Source organism: Stegostoma tigrinum, chromosome 8, assembly GCF_030684315.1.
Source record: "Stegostoma tigrinum isolate sSteTig4 chromosome 8, sSteTig4.hap1, whole genome shotgun sequence".
In the NCBI taxonomy this organism is placed as follows: domain Eukaryota; kingdom Metazoa; phylum Chordata; class Chondrichthyes; order Orectolobiformes; family Stegostomatidae; genus Stegostoma; species Stegostoma tigrinum.
Genome location: NC_081361.1, coordinates 74163301 through 74177586, shown reverse-complemented (window position 1 = coordinate 74177586; position 14286 = coordinate 74163301). Strand labels below are relative to the sequence as shown.

The 14286-nt window shown below is 40.5% G+C and overlaps 1 long non-coding RNA gene across 2 annotated transcripts in view; it reads right to left on the bottom strand.

The window, feature by feature from the left end:
- The window catches only part of LOC125456631 (uncharacterized), a 46501-nt gene that overhangs the window by 14172 nt on the left and 18043 nt on the right, over positions 1-14286 (bottom strand). The gene's annotated exons all lie outside the window — the stretch shown is intronic.

Sequence of the window (14286 nt, the reverse complement as noted above, 5' to 3'; positions counted from 1 at the left end):
CACCAGCACATATTGCGCATGTTTGGGAGCGGATGGGTTTTCAGGAAAGGGGCGAGGTTTGGGAGAGAATTTTGAGAGATGTGAGAGGGGAAGTGTTTGGGAGTGGGTGTTCATGTGGAGGGGCTGTCCCCTTCCTCAGTCTATCCCCCTTGCTCCTCTTCACATGCTCGCTTCCTGACTTCTCTCCCCACTCCCATTTTCTCCTCCCACTTCCCGACTCTGCTGCTGAAGCCCATTTTGAAAATGCTTGCTTCACATGCACATACGCAATGTAAGTCTTGTGTATGACAAACCATACACATTCCATGTAATAGTGTGTGGAATTGTGTGCATATGTATTTCTGGATTAGCAAGTGCATTGTTGCTTGTAGTTGAGGGTATTAGCAAACACTGCCTATATACTAAAGGAGGAAAGGGTGCAGATTAGTCAGTTTTGATCAGCCAAAGTTGTGGCCATGGGAATAGGAAAGGGGAACTATAACTCAAGTTCTTGAGTAATTCTGAAAAGGCTCAAGGCTGGAACCTATCATTTTTGATCAGAGAATGGGTCTCCGTTCATGAACATCTGCCACATCTAGCAACCATGAATGAATCATGTGTGTGAGTGTTTACTTAACTTTGGTTGAGCTGACATTATTAAAATGAAGGTTATATTCTGTTCGAGAAAACAAGAAAGAACTGGATGGTTTTACAGGAAAGCTGAAAGCTGTTGGATTTGAGGTTAAATCAAACTAATGGGAAAAGAATCTCTTCTGATGCCTTTGAAGATCTTAATATAAATCAGCCACTGAATTCTAACCCTTGTGCCGAGTGGGCACAACTCCACACCACAAGATTGTATATTCAAGATTAATTGAGCTGAATCTAGCAGTTTCATGTAATAAAGTCATAGGGATGACTATTGCAGGAAATTGAAAGGTCAGTTTGGTAGATGTGCATCTGTTGCGGGTTCCCTTCTGAGGTTATGATTAAGGTGCCTTGTAGGGCCAGAATAGAGAGGGTTTCCCTTTTTGAGATAGTTGGCAGATGGACAGGATTGACTGCATTGGACATGTTTTACGTATTTTGATTAGTGATTTTTTTAAAGCTGCATGGCCGAAACATGGTGGAAAATTTCATGGAGTCAGTTAGACTTTGCACGATGGATGGGCAGTGGGTAGGGAAATTGGGAAGGATTATCCTGTCTAAATCTGACTAACATGAAACTATCCTGAATTTGTGTGGGGTTGTGGGGGGGGGCATGGTGAACCCAAGTGGGGGGCAAGTGTAGGTGGGAAGGGCCCAATGTGGGACCTTTGATTCTTTTCATGTGATGCTGGCTTTTTTGTAAGGTCAATTTTGTTCATCCTAATTTCCCTTGAACTGAGCAGCATATTAGACCATTTCAGACAGCAGTTAAGAGTCAAATACATTACATTGGTTCTGGAGTCACATGTGGGCCAGACCAGATAAGGAGGCTCTTGTACTATTTTAAAATGCAGTGTTGTACAGTGTGTTCACTTGTAACTGCCATACAAAATAATACCAATAGATAGAGCTGCACGAAGATGGAGGCAAAAACATGTACGACTGTTAATAATAAAACCCCATTGCCATACTATGGTCTGTCTCCAGCTATTTCTGAGTCCCAAGATCCCAAACTAGCCAAGAACTCACAGTAAGTTTGGCAGATTTCCTCTCCTAAAGGACAACAGAGAACCAGATAGAATCCAGTTAGAATATTATCAATATTTGATAATAGTGAGACGAGTTTTACTTCCAATACACTGCATAGCTGCAGTGTTGGGATTTGGACTCATGCCAAGATCTTTGTATTTCTAGTCCAGTGATACTGCATCACCCTACCTCTTCACCTGTCAGAGATTCAACAGGGTCTCCCATGCCTCTGAAAAGCCAACTTTCAAACTCTGATGAGTTTGTCAGAGGTCAATGATCTGTGATAACAAGGTGTAGAGGTGGGTGAACGCAGCAGGCCAAGCAGCATCAGAGGAGCAGGGAAGCTGGCATTTTGGCCTACACCCTTCTTCAGAAATACAGGGTCTCTTTATCACAAGAACTTGGGATTTGATTGAATGACCCAGCACGAGATAGAGAGGAAAAAGCTACTGAAAGCCATTCATTATGTCCTTACTTCCAATCTCTATGACCTGCTTTCCATTGATGCTCTCTCTCCTCAACTACATTAGCCCCACTGTATCCCACCCTGGAGGCAACATGCTGGCAGTGGCCCATTCCCCGGACAACAGAGCCATAGGCTCCCTGACTGATGTAATTCCACTGGGCACTTGACCATCACCTATTCTCCTTTACTGATATGGGAGGCTGCCCATGACTTACTGTGCTAGCATCCCCTAACAGACTGGTGCATTCATGGGCGCTGGAGAGGACTACTTCCCTAATATATAGTTGCTCGCTTGCTGCACATGTGTTGTGCTTGTTGCTGGTGTGTGGAGCAGGTGTAGGTTGATGTAGCATGCTGTAGTGCAGCAGGATATGTGTCCCCTAGGCTGAGGAATGCCTAGCTGTATGACTGTGCTACTTGGCAAAGCCAGGCAAGGCAATGCTGTGAGCTGGCAGGTGAATGCTAATGGAGTGAATGCCTATAAGATGCAGACTAGTCCAGTTTGTGAGCTGGGTGTCTGATTCTGTGCACAAAGTGTCTCCATCGCAGTTTTTCGATTCTAGTTGTTCATGCATCCTGAAATGTAAATCTCTGCTTAGTAGAAGTGCCAGGTTGTTTGTAATAGGACTGTGGTTCCAGATTCCAATCTCCCTGGACGAGGGGTGCATTCTGTTGGCAACCAGCCATCATGCCCTGAGGTTTTGTAACCTGATGCCCAACATGGAAATCATTCAGAGTGAGCAACAGTCTGAATCCACTAGCTATGTGCTCTGGTTTCCTTGTCGAGTTTTCACAATGTCTATCTTGTTTGGTGAGCTTGATAAAATAGAATTCTGGAGTTAACAAGGTGCTTAACAATCAATAATGATTGTCAATTGGCATGTTGCCACCATCTAGCGAAAATCTCACCATGCCACTTGTGAAAAGCAGGAAAGATGAAGTGAGATGATCTTAACATCAAGATGAGCCTTGCTGCACGTGCTGTCGGATTCTTCCAAGGGCCCTCAGATCTGGGAAATGTCCCAGAGGATTGGAAAACTTCCACTGTAACATCCTTATTCAAAAAGGTGGGAGACAAAAAAAAAGTGTCCAAAGTGCCAGTTGGCATAACACCTACGATTGGGAAAATGTTGAAGTCTCTGTTATAAAGGATGTAAAAGCAGAGTATTTAGAAATATATAGCTTCAATGTGACTACATGAAGAGGAAGTCATGCCATACAAATTTAATACTGTTCTTAAAGGAGAGAACAAGCAAGACAATTTTTTTTCTTTATCATTCATGGGATGAGGGTGTCACTGGCTAGTCTGGCACTTATTGCCCATCCCTAAGCACCCAGAGAGCAGTTAAGAGTTAGCACATTGCTGTGGCCTGGAGTCACATGTAGGTCAGACCAGGTAAGGTTGGCAGTTCCCTTGATATATATCAATAGTTGCAATATATTTGGAATTTCAAAAGGCATTCAGTGATGTACTACACCTAAGGCTGTAGTGCTCAGGACAATACATTACCATGGATAGAAAATTGGCTAACTAATAGATGACAGTTTGGATAAAGGGGACATTTTCAGAATGGCAACCAGTGGAATGCCACAGGGATCAGAACTGGAGCCACAATTATTTACAATATGTATTAATGACTAGACGATGGAGGTGAATATACTATTGCCAAGTTAGTAAATAACATAAAAATAGGTGGCAAGGTGAGTATTGAGGATGAGATAGTCTATAAAGGGATAGAGACATATTATGTGGGTGGGCAAAAACTTGGCAGACGGAATATAATGTGGGAAATGTGAGATCACGAACTTCGGCAGGAAGAAAAGGAGAGCTGAGTATTACTTAAATAGGTGTGATGGGGATACAGAAATTTGAAACACAGAGGGATATGTGGGGATACTTGTGCATGAATCACAAAATACTAACCTTCAAGTGCACCAAGTAATAGGTGAGGCAAATGGTCTATTGGCCTTTATTTCAAAGGAATGCAGAATAAAAACAGGGAGGTCTTGCTAAAACCATGTAAGGCACTAATCAGAAAATACCAGGAATGCTGTGAACAGTTTTTGTTCCCTTATTTAAGGAAAGATATGCTGGCACTGGAGGCAGCCTAGAAAAGTTCATGAGGTTGATCTCAGTTATGAAGAGACTTTTTTTAATGAGGAGAGGTTGGTCAGGTTGGGCTTGTATTCATAGGAATTTAGATGAATGAGGGAGACCTTGTTGGAACATATAAGAACCTTAGGGGACTTGACAGTATAGGCACAGAGAGGTATTATGCCTCTTGTCGTAGAGTCGAGTACTACAGGATTTAATATCAGAATAAAGTTTTTAAAATTTAAAACAGAGAGGAAGAAGAATATTTTTCTCTGAAAGGATAGTGAATCTGTGGAATTATTTACTCAACAGAATGCTGTTGAGGCTGTGTCATTGATTGTAATCAAGGCTGAAACTTTTAATCAGTGAGGGAATCGAAGTTTATGTGGAAAAGATCATCCACAAGGTAAGAGGATTATCAGATCAGCATTGGCCTCATTGAATGGCTGAGCACACTCCATAGGCCAAATCGCTATCTTCTGTCCCTATAACTTATGGTCTAACATCTCTCCATCATCCGTTTCCTCAACCCATATGAGAGTCCACCCAGAGTTAATGTTTGGTGTGCATTGTGACTCTACTTTGAACGGAAGTAAATTCACATTGAACTCAAAACATTAATTCTGTTTCTCTACAGTTGCTGACAGAAGCTGTTGAATTCCTCCGGTGTTTTCAGTTTGATTTTGTATTATTGAGTACAAATGTTGTATGGGTGTGTTTCTCTCTTCCTCTCTCTCTCCAGACTTCTTTTGAGTTTCAAACCCATCTTTTCTTCTGTAAAAAAAAACTCCACGTGCTTGACACAGAGATTTTAAAAATAACTTAATCCCTAAAGTGAGTTCCTCAAACAAGTGATAAATCATCCATCTACATCTTTACACTGACTCAAATTCAGGACAACTAACCAAGTTCAAACTTAAGCGAGACAAGTCACCAATCTCCAAGAAACTTTAATTTACTCTACATTAAATTGCTTAATCTATCTTCCCACTCTGTAATCTATTAAGAGTCATAGAGATGTACAGCACGGAAACAGACCCTTTGGTCCAACTTGTAAATGCCAACCATATATCCTAAATTAGCCTAGTCCCATTTGACAGCATTTGGCCCATATCCCTCTAAACCCTTCATATTCACATACCCATCTAGATGTCTTTTAAATGCTCTAATTGTACCAGCCTCCACCACTTTCTCTGACAGCTCATTCTACACGTGCACCACCCCACTGTGTGAAAACGTTGCCCCTTAGGTCCCTTCTAAATCTTTCCCCTCTTATCTTAAACCTATGCCCTCCAGTTTTGGACTTCTCTACCATCGGAAAAAGACCTTGTCTACTTACCCTATCCATGCACCTCATGATTTTTAAACTTCTATAAGGTCACCCCTCAGTTTCCAATGCTCTAGGGATAATAGCCTATCCAGCCTATTCAGTCCCTCCGATAGCTCAAATCCTCCAACCCTGGTAACATTCCTGTAAATCTTTTTTGAACCCTTTCAGGTTTCACAACATCCTTCCTATAGCAGGGGGACCAGAATTGCACACAGTATTCCAACAGTGGCTGCAACATGACCTCCCAACTCCTATACTTAATGCTTTGACCAATAAAGGAAAGCACACAAAATGCCTTTTTCATTATCTTATCTACTAGTGACTCTAGTTTCAAGGAACTACGAACCTGCACTTCAAGGTCTCTTTGCTTCTACCCTCCGTCCAATGCATTTACATCTTTCCTATAATAGTGACATAGGAACAGGAGTTGACCTCTCAGCTGCTCAAGCTTGTTCTGTCAAACAATGAGATCATGGGTGATAAGCAATAGACAATAGGTGCTGAAGTAGGCCATTTGGCCCTTTGAGCCAGCACCACCATTCATTATGATCATGGCTGATCATCCACAATCAGTATCCTGTTCCTGCCTTATCCCCATAACCCTTGATTCCACTATCTTTAAGAGCTCTATCTATCTCTTTCTTGAAAGTATCCAGAGAGTTGGCCTCCACTGCCTTCTGGGACAGAGCATTCCATATATCCACCACTCTCTGGGTGAAGAAGTTTTTCCTCAACTCTGCTCTAAATGGCCTACCCCTTATTTTTAAACTGTGTCCCCTGGTTCTGGACTCACCCATCAGCAGAAACATGCTTCCTGCCTCCAGAGTGTCCAATGCCTTAATAATCTTATACGCCTCAATCAGATCTCCTCTCATACTTGTAAACTCAAGTGTATACAAGCCCAGTCGCTCCAATCTTTCAACATATGATAGTCCCGCCATTCCGGGAATTGACCTCGTGAACCTACACTGCACACCCTCAATAGCAAGAATGTCTTTCCTCAAATTTGGAGACTAAAACTGCACACAACACTCCAGGTGCGGTCTCACCAGAGGCCTGTGCAGCTGCAGAAGGACCTCTTTGCTCCTATACTCAATTCCCCTTGTTATGAAGGCCAGCAAGCCATTAGCTTTCTTCACTGCCTGCTGTACCTGCATGCTTGCTTTCATTGAATGATCTGTGACTTCAGTCCATATACCTGCTTTAGGCCCATTTTCCTCAATACCTTTTCTTAACAAATAAAAGTATCTATCTCAGATTTAAAATTAACATCCTTTTGTGGAAAATAATTCCAAAAATCCACCAGTCTTTGTGTGTGGATGTGTTTCCTAACATCTCTCGTATACGGTCTGGCCCTAATTCTCAGACTATACCCCCTAGCTCTAGAATCCTCAACTAGCGGAAATAGTTCATCTTTATCTATTCTGGCATTCCCTGACTTTGATCAAATCACCCCTTAATCTTCTAAATTCTAGAGAAAACAAGCCTAATTAGTATAATCTCTTCTCATAACTTAACCCCTGAAGTCAGGTATCATTCTTGTAAATCTATGTTGTAATCCATCCAAAACCAATAAATCTCTCCTAAGGAATGGTGCCAGAACTGCTCACAGAATTCCAAGTGAGGCCTAGCTAGGGTTTAGTGTAACTGCAGCATAATTGCTGCATCCTTATACTCCAATCTAACACCCTAGATATATAGGCCAGAATTCCACTGTGGAATATGGAATTCTATTGTGCATAATGTGTGGTGCCTACAATTGTACACAGTATTCCCTCTGATGCCTATCAATTTTCTTCCTCAAATTCAACTTTGCCTCCTTGCTCTTGCACTCCATAACCCTATTAATAAAGCTGAGAATACTGTATACTTTATAAACTGCTCTCTCCGTCTTCAATGGTCAGTGCACAAATACACCCAGACCCTCTGCTCCACAACTCCTTTGGAATTGTACCCTCTATTTTGAATTGTCTTTCAATGTTCTTCCTATTACATTTAAGGAGATATTTTAGGACACCTAGAAAATATACTATCAGTGAGCAAGAAAGGTTTGAAGGCAAGAGCACATCATTTCTGGCTAACAAAGGAAGTTAAAGGTAGTATCACACTGTAAGAAAAAGTGTATAATTCTATTAAGAGGAGTGGCAAGTCATACAATCGTATAGAATATAAAGAGAGCAAGGAATAACAAAAAGATTCATAAGGAGCAAGCATTCAGAGCACAAGAAATTAGAGTACAAGAAAAAAGCTAGATAAAGATTTAAAAACAAAACAGTAAATAAGTTGTGCATTTGACCTTCTAGGAAACAAGTCTGGGGAAGAAATAATTGAAAATAAAAGAAAATGATAGATGAATTGTTCATATATTTTGTGTTTATCTTCACTGTGCAACATATAAATAACCTAAACTAAAATTGTGAAAGGGAGTGAGAAATTTAAAACAATTACTAATGCTGGGGAGAAGGCACAGAGGCACAGAGAAAATTTACTAGCACCAAAATATGATGAGTCTCGTGGATCCATTGGACTTTAGCTTAGGGTGGTAAAAGAAGTGGCTACTGAGATAAAAGCTAATACATTGGTTTCATTTTCCAAAGTTCCCTAGATTCCAGAAAGATCCCATTAGATTGGAAAATCATGAATGCAACTCCTGTACTCAAGAAAGAAGGGAGACGAAAAGAAGGAAAGTGCAAGCTAGTCAGTCTATCATCTGTTATAGGGAAAATTCTGGAATCTATTGGAAAGGAGGTTATAGCAAGAGCACTTACAAAATCTTAAAGCACATCTGGCAAGTCAATTTGGTTTTGAAAAAGGAAATGGTACTTGACTAATTTACTCAATTAATTAATTTCACAAGTTACAAATATAGATGAAAAGGATAAAGGTGGATGTACTCAGATTTCCAGAAGGTATTTAACAAAGCACACTATGGGCCTCCTCTAGACTGGGGAGATGAAACACAGACTGCTTTGTGGAACATCTACATTCTAGTCATAAAAATGACACCTAGCCTGTCACTTGAATATACCACAGCCATTCCCTGTTTAACATATCTGCCTTGGGCCTGCTGTAGTGCTCCAGTGGCTCTCAGTGCCAGCTGAAAGAACAGTGACTCTTCAGCCCTCTGGACCCAGTTATAAATTCAAAAACTTTAGTGCCTGAAGTACTATCTCCTTCCATCTCCTCTAATCACCCCCACACTCCAGGTCCTTTCATGACATAAGCTGCTTTCAACACAGCCAGTACATTTTCACCTACTAATGGTCCCTATTATCAGCTTTTGTTCTTCCCTACCTTACTATCCACCATCCCTTTGTGTGACTAATCTTTTTCTTTCTCTCTGGGCTAAACTGTATGTGTCTGTTCATTTCATCCCCTTCCAGCCCACCACCACCCCATCATCACCATAAATACAATCTTTTCCTAGCTATTATCAGTTCCGATGAAGCATCATTAGTCTCAAAGTGTTAACCCTGCTTTCTCTCCACAGCTGCTGCAAGACCTGCTGAGTTAGAACATAGAACATAGAACATTACAGCACAGTGCAGGCCCTTCGGCCCTCAATGTTGTGCCGACCTGTCATACTGATCTCAAGCCCATCTAACCTATGCTATTCTATGTACGTCCATATGCTTATCCAATGACGACTTACAGCCTTGGATATCAGCAATTAGCCCTGTATCAGTCCCGCACTTGCTATGCTTCTACATTTACATAAACATAATTAACATGTTATTTTGTTAGCAAAATCTGGCCTAACATTAAAGAAGTCCTTTAAAAAATTGCCTGGGTCAAGTACTTGTTTTTTAATTCACCCATAGGACATGGCATCACTGGTTCATCCAGTATTTATTGCCAGTCCCCAGTTGCCCTTGAGAAAGTGATGGTTAACTGCCTTCTTGAACCACCGCAGTCCATGTGCTGTTGGTAGACCCACAATGCCCTTAGGGAGCAAATTCCAGGATTTTGACCCAGTGACAGTGAAAGAACAGTAATGTATTTCCCAATTAGGATGGCAAGTGGCTTGGAAGGGAACTTGTAGCTGGTGTTGTTCCCAAGATTCATTGCATTTTTCCTTCTAGCTTGTAGCAGTTGTGCTATTGAGAAGGTGCTAAGGATCTTTGGTGAATTTCTGTTCTCTAGTAATTTTTGTTTTTGTTTTTATTTCAGGTCTTCAGAATCTGGAGTTCTTTGTTTATATCAGAGAAAGTTCACTCATCTGAAGTTTATCATACAAGAAAATGTTAGGCAGAATGGGTCTGTAACTGTTGGAATTTAGAGGAATGAGAGGTGATCTTAATGGAAAGTGTAAGATCCTGAGGACACTCGACAGAGTCGATGCTGAAAGGACATTTTCCCTTGTAGCAAATACTGGAACTGGGAAACACAATTTGAAAGTAAAAAATCTCCCATTCAGGATGGAGGTGAGGAGGAATTTTTGTCTCTAAGGATTGTGAGTCTGTGGAATTCTCTTCCCTAAATATCGGTGGATTCAGGCCATTGAACACTTTGTAGGCAGGGTTAGATAGTTTCTTACCCAAAAAGGGATTCAAAGGTCTTTATGTCAGGGAGAAAAGTTCAATTCAGGTCACAATAAGAACAACCGCCATATTATCGAATGTGAGTGCAAGTTCAAGGGTCAGAATAGTCATTTATTGGCCCTGATTTGCATGTTTGTATGTGTGTGCAAGTTCGTGTATTGTTATTACATTTCTTAGACCAAGTACAATAAATGCAATGTTCTTACTTTTTAAAACTCAAGGAAATCTTTTAGAAGGTTATGCACCTACGTATAGAATGCATATGTCTTTTATATATAATCACAGCCTTTAATGGTTAAGCATCCACAGAACTGGTGAGCACGTACTTTTTTAAAAGAGAAAGCAGAAATGTGTTGCCATCAAATGAGGAGTAGGAAGAGAGTGGAACCATCTAACTCCTCCTCAACTGGTTATAAGGTCTGGTTTGTGAAAGGATTTGAATTTAGGCACAAAGATTTCATATTTAGTATATTGAGGACAAGGAGCCAGTGGAGCTCAGTGAGAAAGGGAGGAGTGGTGAATCAGTTCAGCCGGACAAAATAAATCGGGGCTTGGATTCAGTAATGAAGGGTGAAAAAGGAAAATTAATATGAGCCTATTACTGTTGAGGTACGTATGTATTTTCCACTGAAAATATCCAGTGTCAATATAAATGCTGACTTGTTGCATGCAAAATGACAATTTTACCAATTCAGCTCTAAATTGGCCAAATAATATTTTTAATAATGACCTTGAAGGGTATTTCCATGATCCACAAACACATAAGCTTTTCAGTAAGTTGTTCCATTACTATTAAAATACGTCCAGAATTTTTATGTAGAATGATCTATTAATATTGGAAATGAGACTAAAATGTAACATACACATTAAGCTTAGGGATATGCATTTACATTATAATCAGGCATGAATAATAGACTAACAGTATCTTTCTAAGGTATATTGGAGTTCATGTTTTAAAACTAAGTAAGATTCTAACCCAATGTGTCCACCATGAAATTTCTCTTTTTTTTCCAACTGTATTCAAATTTGACCCACTGTACTACCCAGACACGAATAGATTCCTCATGTAAATGAATTTATTCAAGAATAAAATGAGGAACTGCAGATGTTAGAAAAATAAACAGAAATTGCTGGCAAAATTCAGCAGGTCTGGCAGCATCTTTGGGGAGAAAGCTGAGTTAATGTTTCAAGCCCAATGATCTTTCATCAGTTAGCCCAGAATGACTGCTTACAAAATGCAATATTAAAAATTAATAATCAACACTTTGAGGACACCTGTTTTTTAGGAGAGATGGACAGATGACATTTGAAAACAGCCTCTGTGGTTGGTCAGCAGTGCATTGCAGACATTTGATCAGTTCTTTTGGGATTTATGGGAAGCAAGTAAAATGAGCTGACTATAATTTTAGTGGTTTAGTCATCTAACTAACATATGACTAACTCTGGGCAGTTGAAATTCGTGGAACATGAGAGGAAAGTGAAAACTTTTTCACTTACTTTGTGGTTACGTTAGTCTTGCAGGATGATGCCAGAAACAAAGCAAATTAAAATAAAATGCAGAAAACGTGGTTACACCCTAAAAAAGTTGTCTTCTTTATCCGTTTAAGACAGAAAGAATTTAGTTTCTTGTGTGAAAATAACGTTATGAACATAACATCCTGAAATTATTCCATTTAAAGCAAAGCATTTTATGTGATGTCTTTCCAACCATCAGAAGAAGTGGGCTAAATTTTTATCCCCAAGTTATAACTCTGACATTGGAATGGAATGCAGGAGGGGATCCACAAATGTTGGCAGTGGGACCCAGAGAGCGATTTCGAAGGAGGTGATCAATGTGTCCACCTCCAGGATCCTCATTCAATTAGGATGGCTGCCAGGCTCCCAAGGCTGGGGTCTGGGCTGTTGGAAGGGTCTGCAGCATGGAAGGATTGGAAATCCCACTATCAGAGGTGGATGCTTTCAACACACAAAGGACAGCCAGGGGTAATATATTTGGATGCAGATATTCATTCTCCCAGACTGAACTTTGCCCACTCCTTTGTCCAATGGTTTTTCCCTCTCTTAGGGCCCTATCATGTTTATTTCTTTCCCCTCTCCCCATCCTACCTCCTGCATGAATACCATACATTTTTTTCTAGCTACTATCAGTTCTGAAGAAGGTTTGCTTGACTCAAAATGTTAGCTCTGCTTTGTCTCCACGAACGCTGCCAGGGCCGCTGAGATTTTTCCAGCAATTTCTGCTTGTGTATGTAAAATTGACCTGTTTGAACTCCATCTAGTGAGACCTATCAGACAGCAACAGCAGAATTACAGGTCAATGTCTATCCAATGATGGCCAAAGTTTGTACATTTATGAATTTTACAGCCTTCTTGAATGATTATAAAATTTTACAGTGGATGCCATTCTTAAAGAGTACCCATCTACCTTCACATCACTGTAATTTTACCAATGAAGGCTGATACATTTAGAGGCCCTCCTGATTGTGGTTTAGCTGAGGTCCTTTTAATAAGCACAAGAATGTGAGTTCCATAACTACAAAACTACTGTAACCGTACGATAGTGCACACTGAGGACTGTGATTTGTGGCTGCTGCATATTACAGTGGAATGTGTTGGCTGCCAATGCCCACTGCTGATGGAAAGTCATGGGTAAGCTCATCATCTTGCCCCAGTCATTGCTAAAGGTGCGCTTACTGCCCTCTCCTGGGCAGGATGTTCTGTCTTGGAGGCCTATGCACCAGGCAAATGGCTGACAGTACTCATGCGCTAGCAGAAGCACTCCACTGTTAAATGTGGCCTCCACTTCCAGTCTTCAAGATAGTATGTCATGGGACCACGCAAGCTCCATGTTTATGGAACTCTGACAGTTGCTCTTGTTTAGAAAAGTGTAAGTAGACGAATGAGTAAAATGCTGCTCTTACTTAGGACCTTGTAGAGTCATCAGATTTGAATGATACTAATCACAGATGCATCAGCAGACTGTGGCTGAATGTATACTCATATGGTCACTAATTGCAGCTCTAAAAAAAAGAGGCTCGCATGCGAACTTTTAACTAGTGATGAGAGATTTCTTCAAAGGTTGATATTTCCACAGAAAGAAAATCTGCATTCCTAAGTATAGTTATTACTTACAGAACTGACGATTAATGATAATTCCAGGCTCCCGTGGAGCCATTAGATCAGTTTCTGAAAGCAATTGCAATCCTGACTTTTGTGTTCACAGTCACAACTTCATTCGCTTTCATTCAGTTCTGTGTTTGATCCTTGGCTTTCAAGTATGAGATACTGTGGATATTTGACTTTGGGATTTAGTAACAGTAGTTGGTACTGTGTTATAAAATGGCTGGTTGATCATTTACTAGCTGATCACACTCCATGGGGAGTAGCTACAGCATGGCTTTGGAGTGGAGGCAGATTTTGCACAGGAAGGTAGCAGGCTAGAATTCTGATGTGCTTATTGTATCCTTTCAAAAATAACAGCTCAATACTGGCAAAATACGTGGATACAGCTCGTTACTGCACTAGTAAAATCCACCTAAAGTAACAATCCTGGTCATGGGACTTGTTATGACCTCAGCTGATGCTAATGCTGGGTAAGTCACCTCCCAAAATTAAACCTGGCTTTTTAGATCTTAACCTTTGGTTTTAAATTATGGAGGTCAATTGCAATCACATGAGGCTGTCTCTAAAGTTGTAAAATAAATAATCAAATGTTTATTGAAAATGAAAAAAAATGAATTATATTTCAATAGACAAAATGAAAGACTTCATTACAGATGTCAGAAAAGGATTCAAACTCATACAACTCCTTCATTCCCAGCTATATCCCTACATAAACCTGAACCTGAATGGAGTTAACACTCTCTCCACAGTAAGACTCTGTGCTCAGCTTCAGGCTGATACAGCTGCCATCGATTTCCTTTTGGTGAATGCCTGCCCAGTTACAAGGTGCTTTTCTCTCTTCTGTTTACAACTCTCCCTGAGACACCTAGTACAATCTCCAAACTAAACTCACTACTATATTAGATTCAGACCAATTACGCGAGTTCCCTAAATCCAATATCCATTAGTCCGTCACTTTCTGGCACATACCACACACTGACTGACCTTCTGGATTGTTCTAGCTTTTCTGTATGCCATTGGACCCACTCCACACAAACCTCACCATCAGAAAACAAAGTGTAGGGATTTTTTTCTC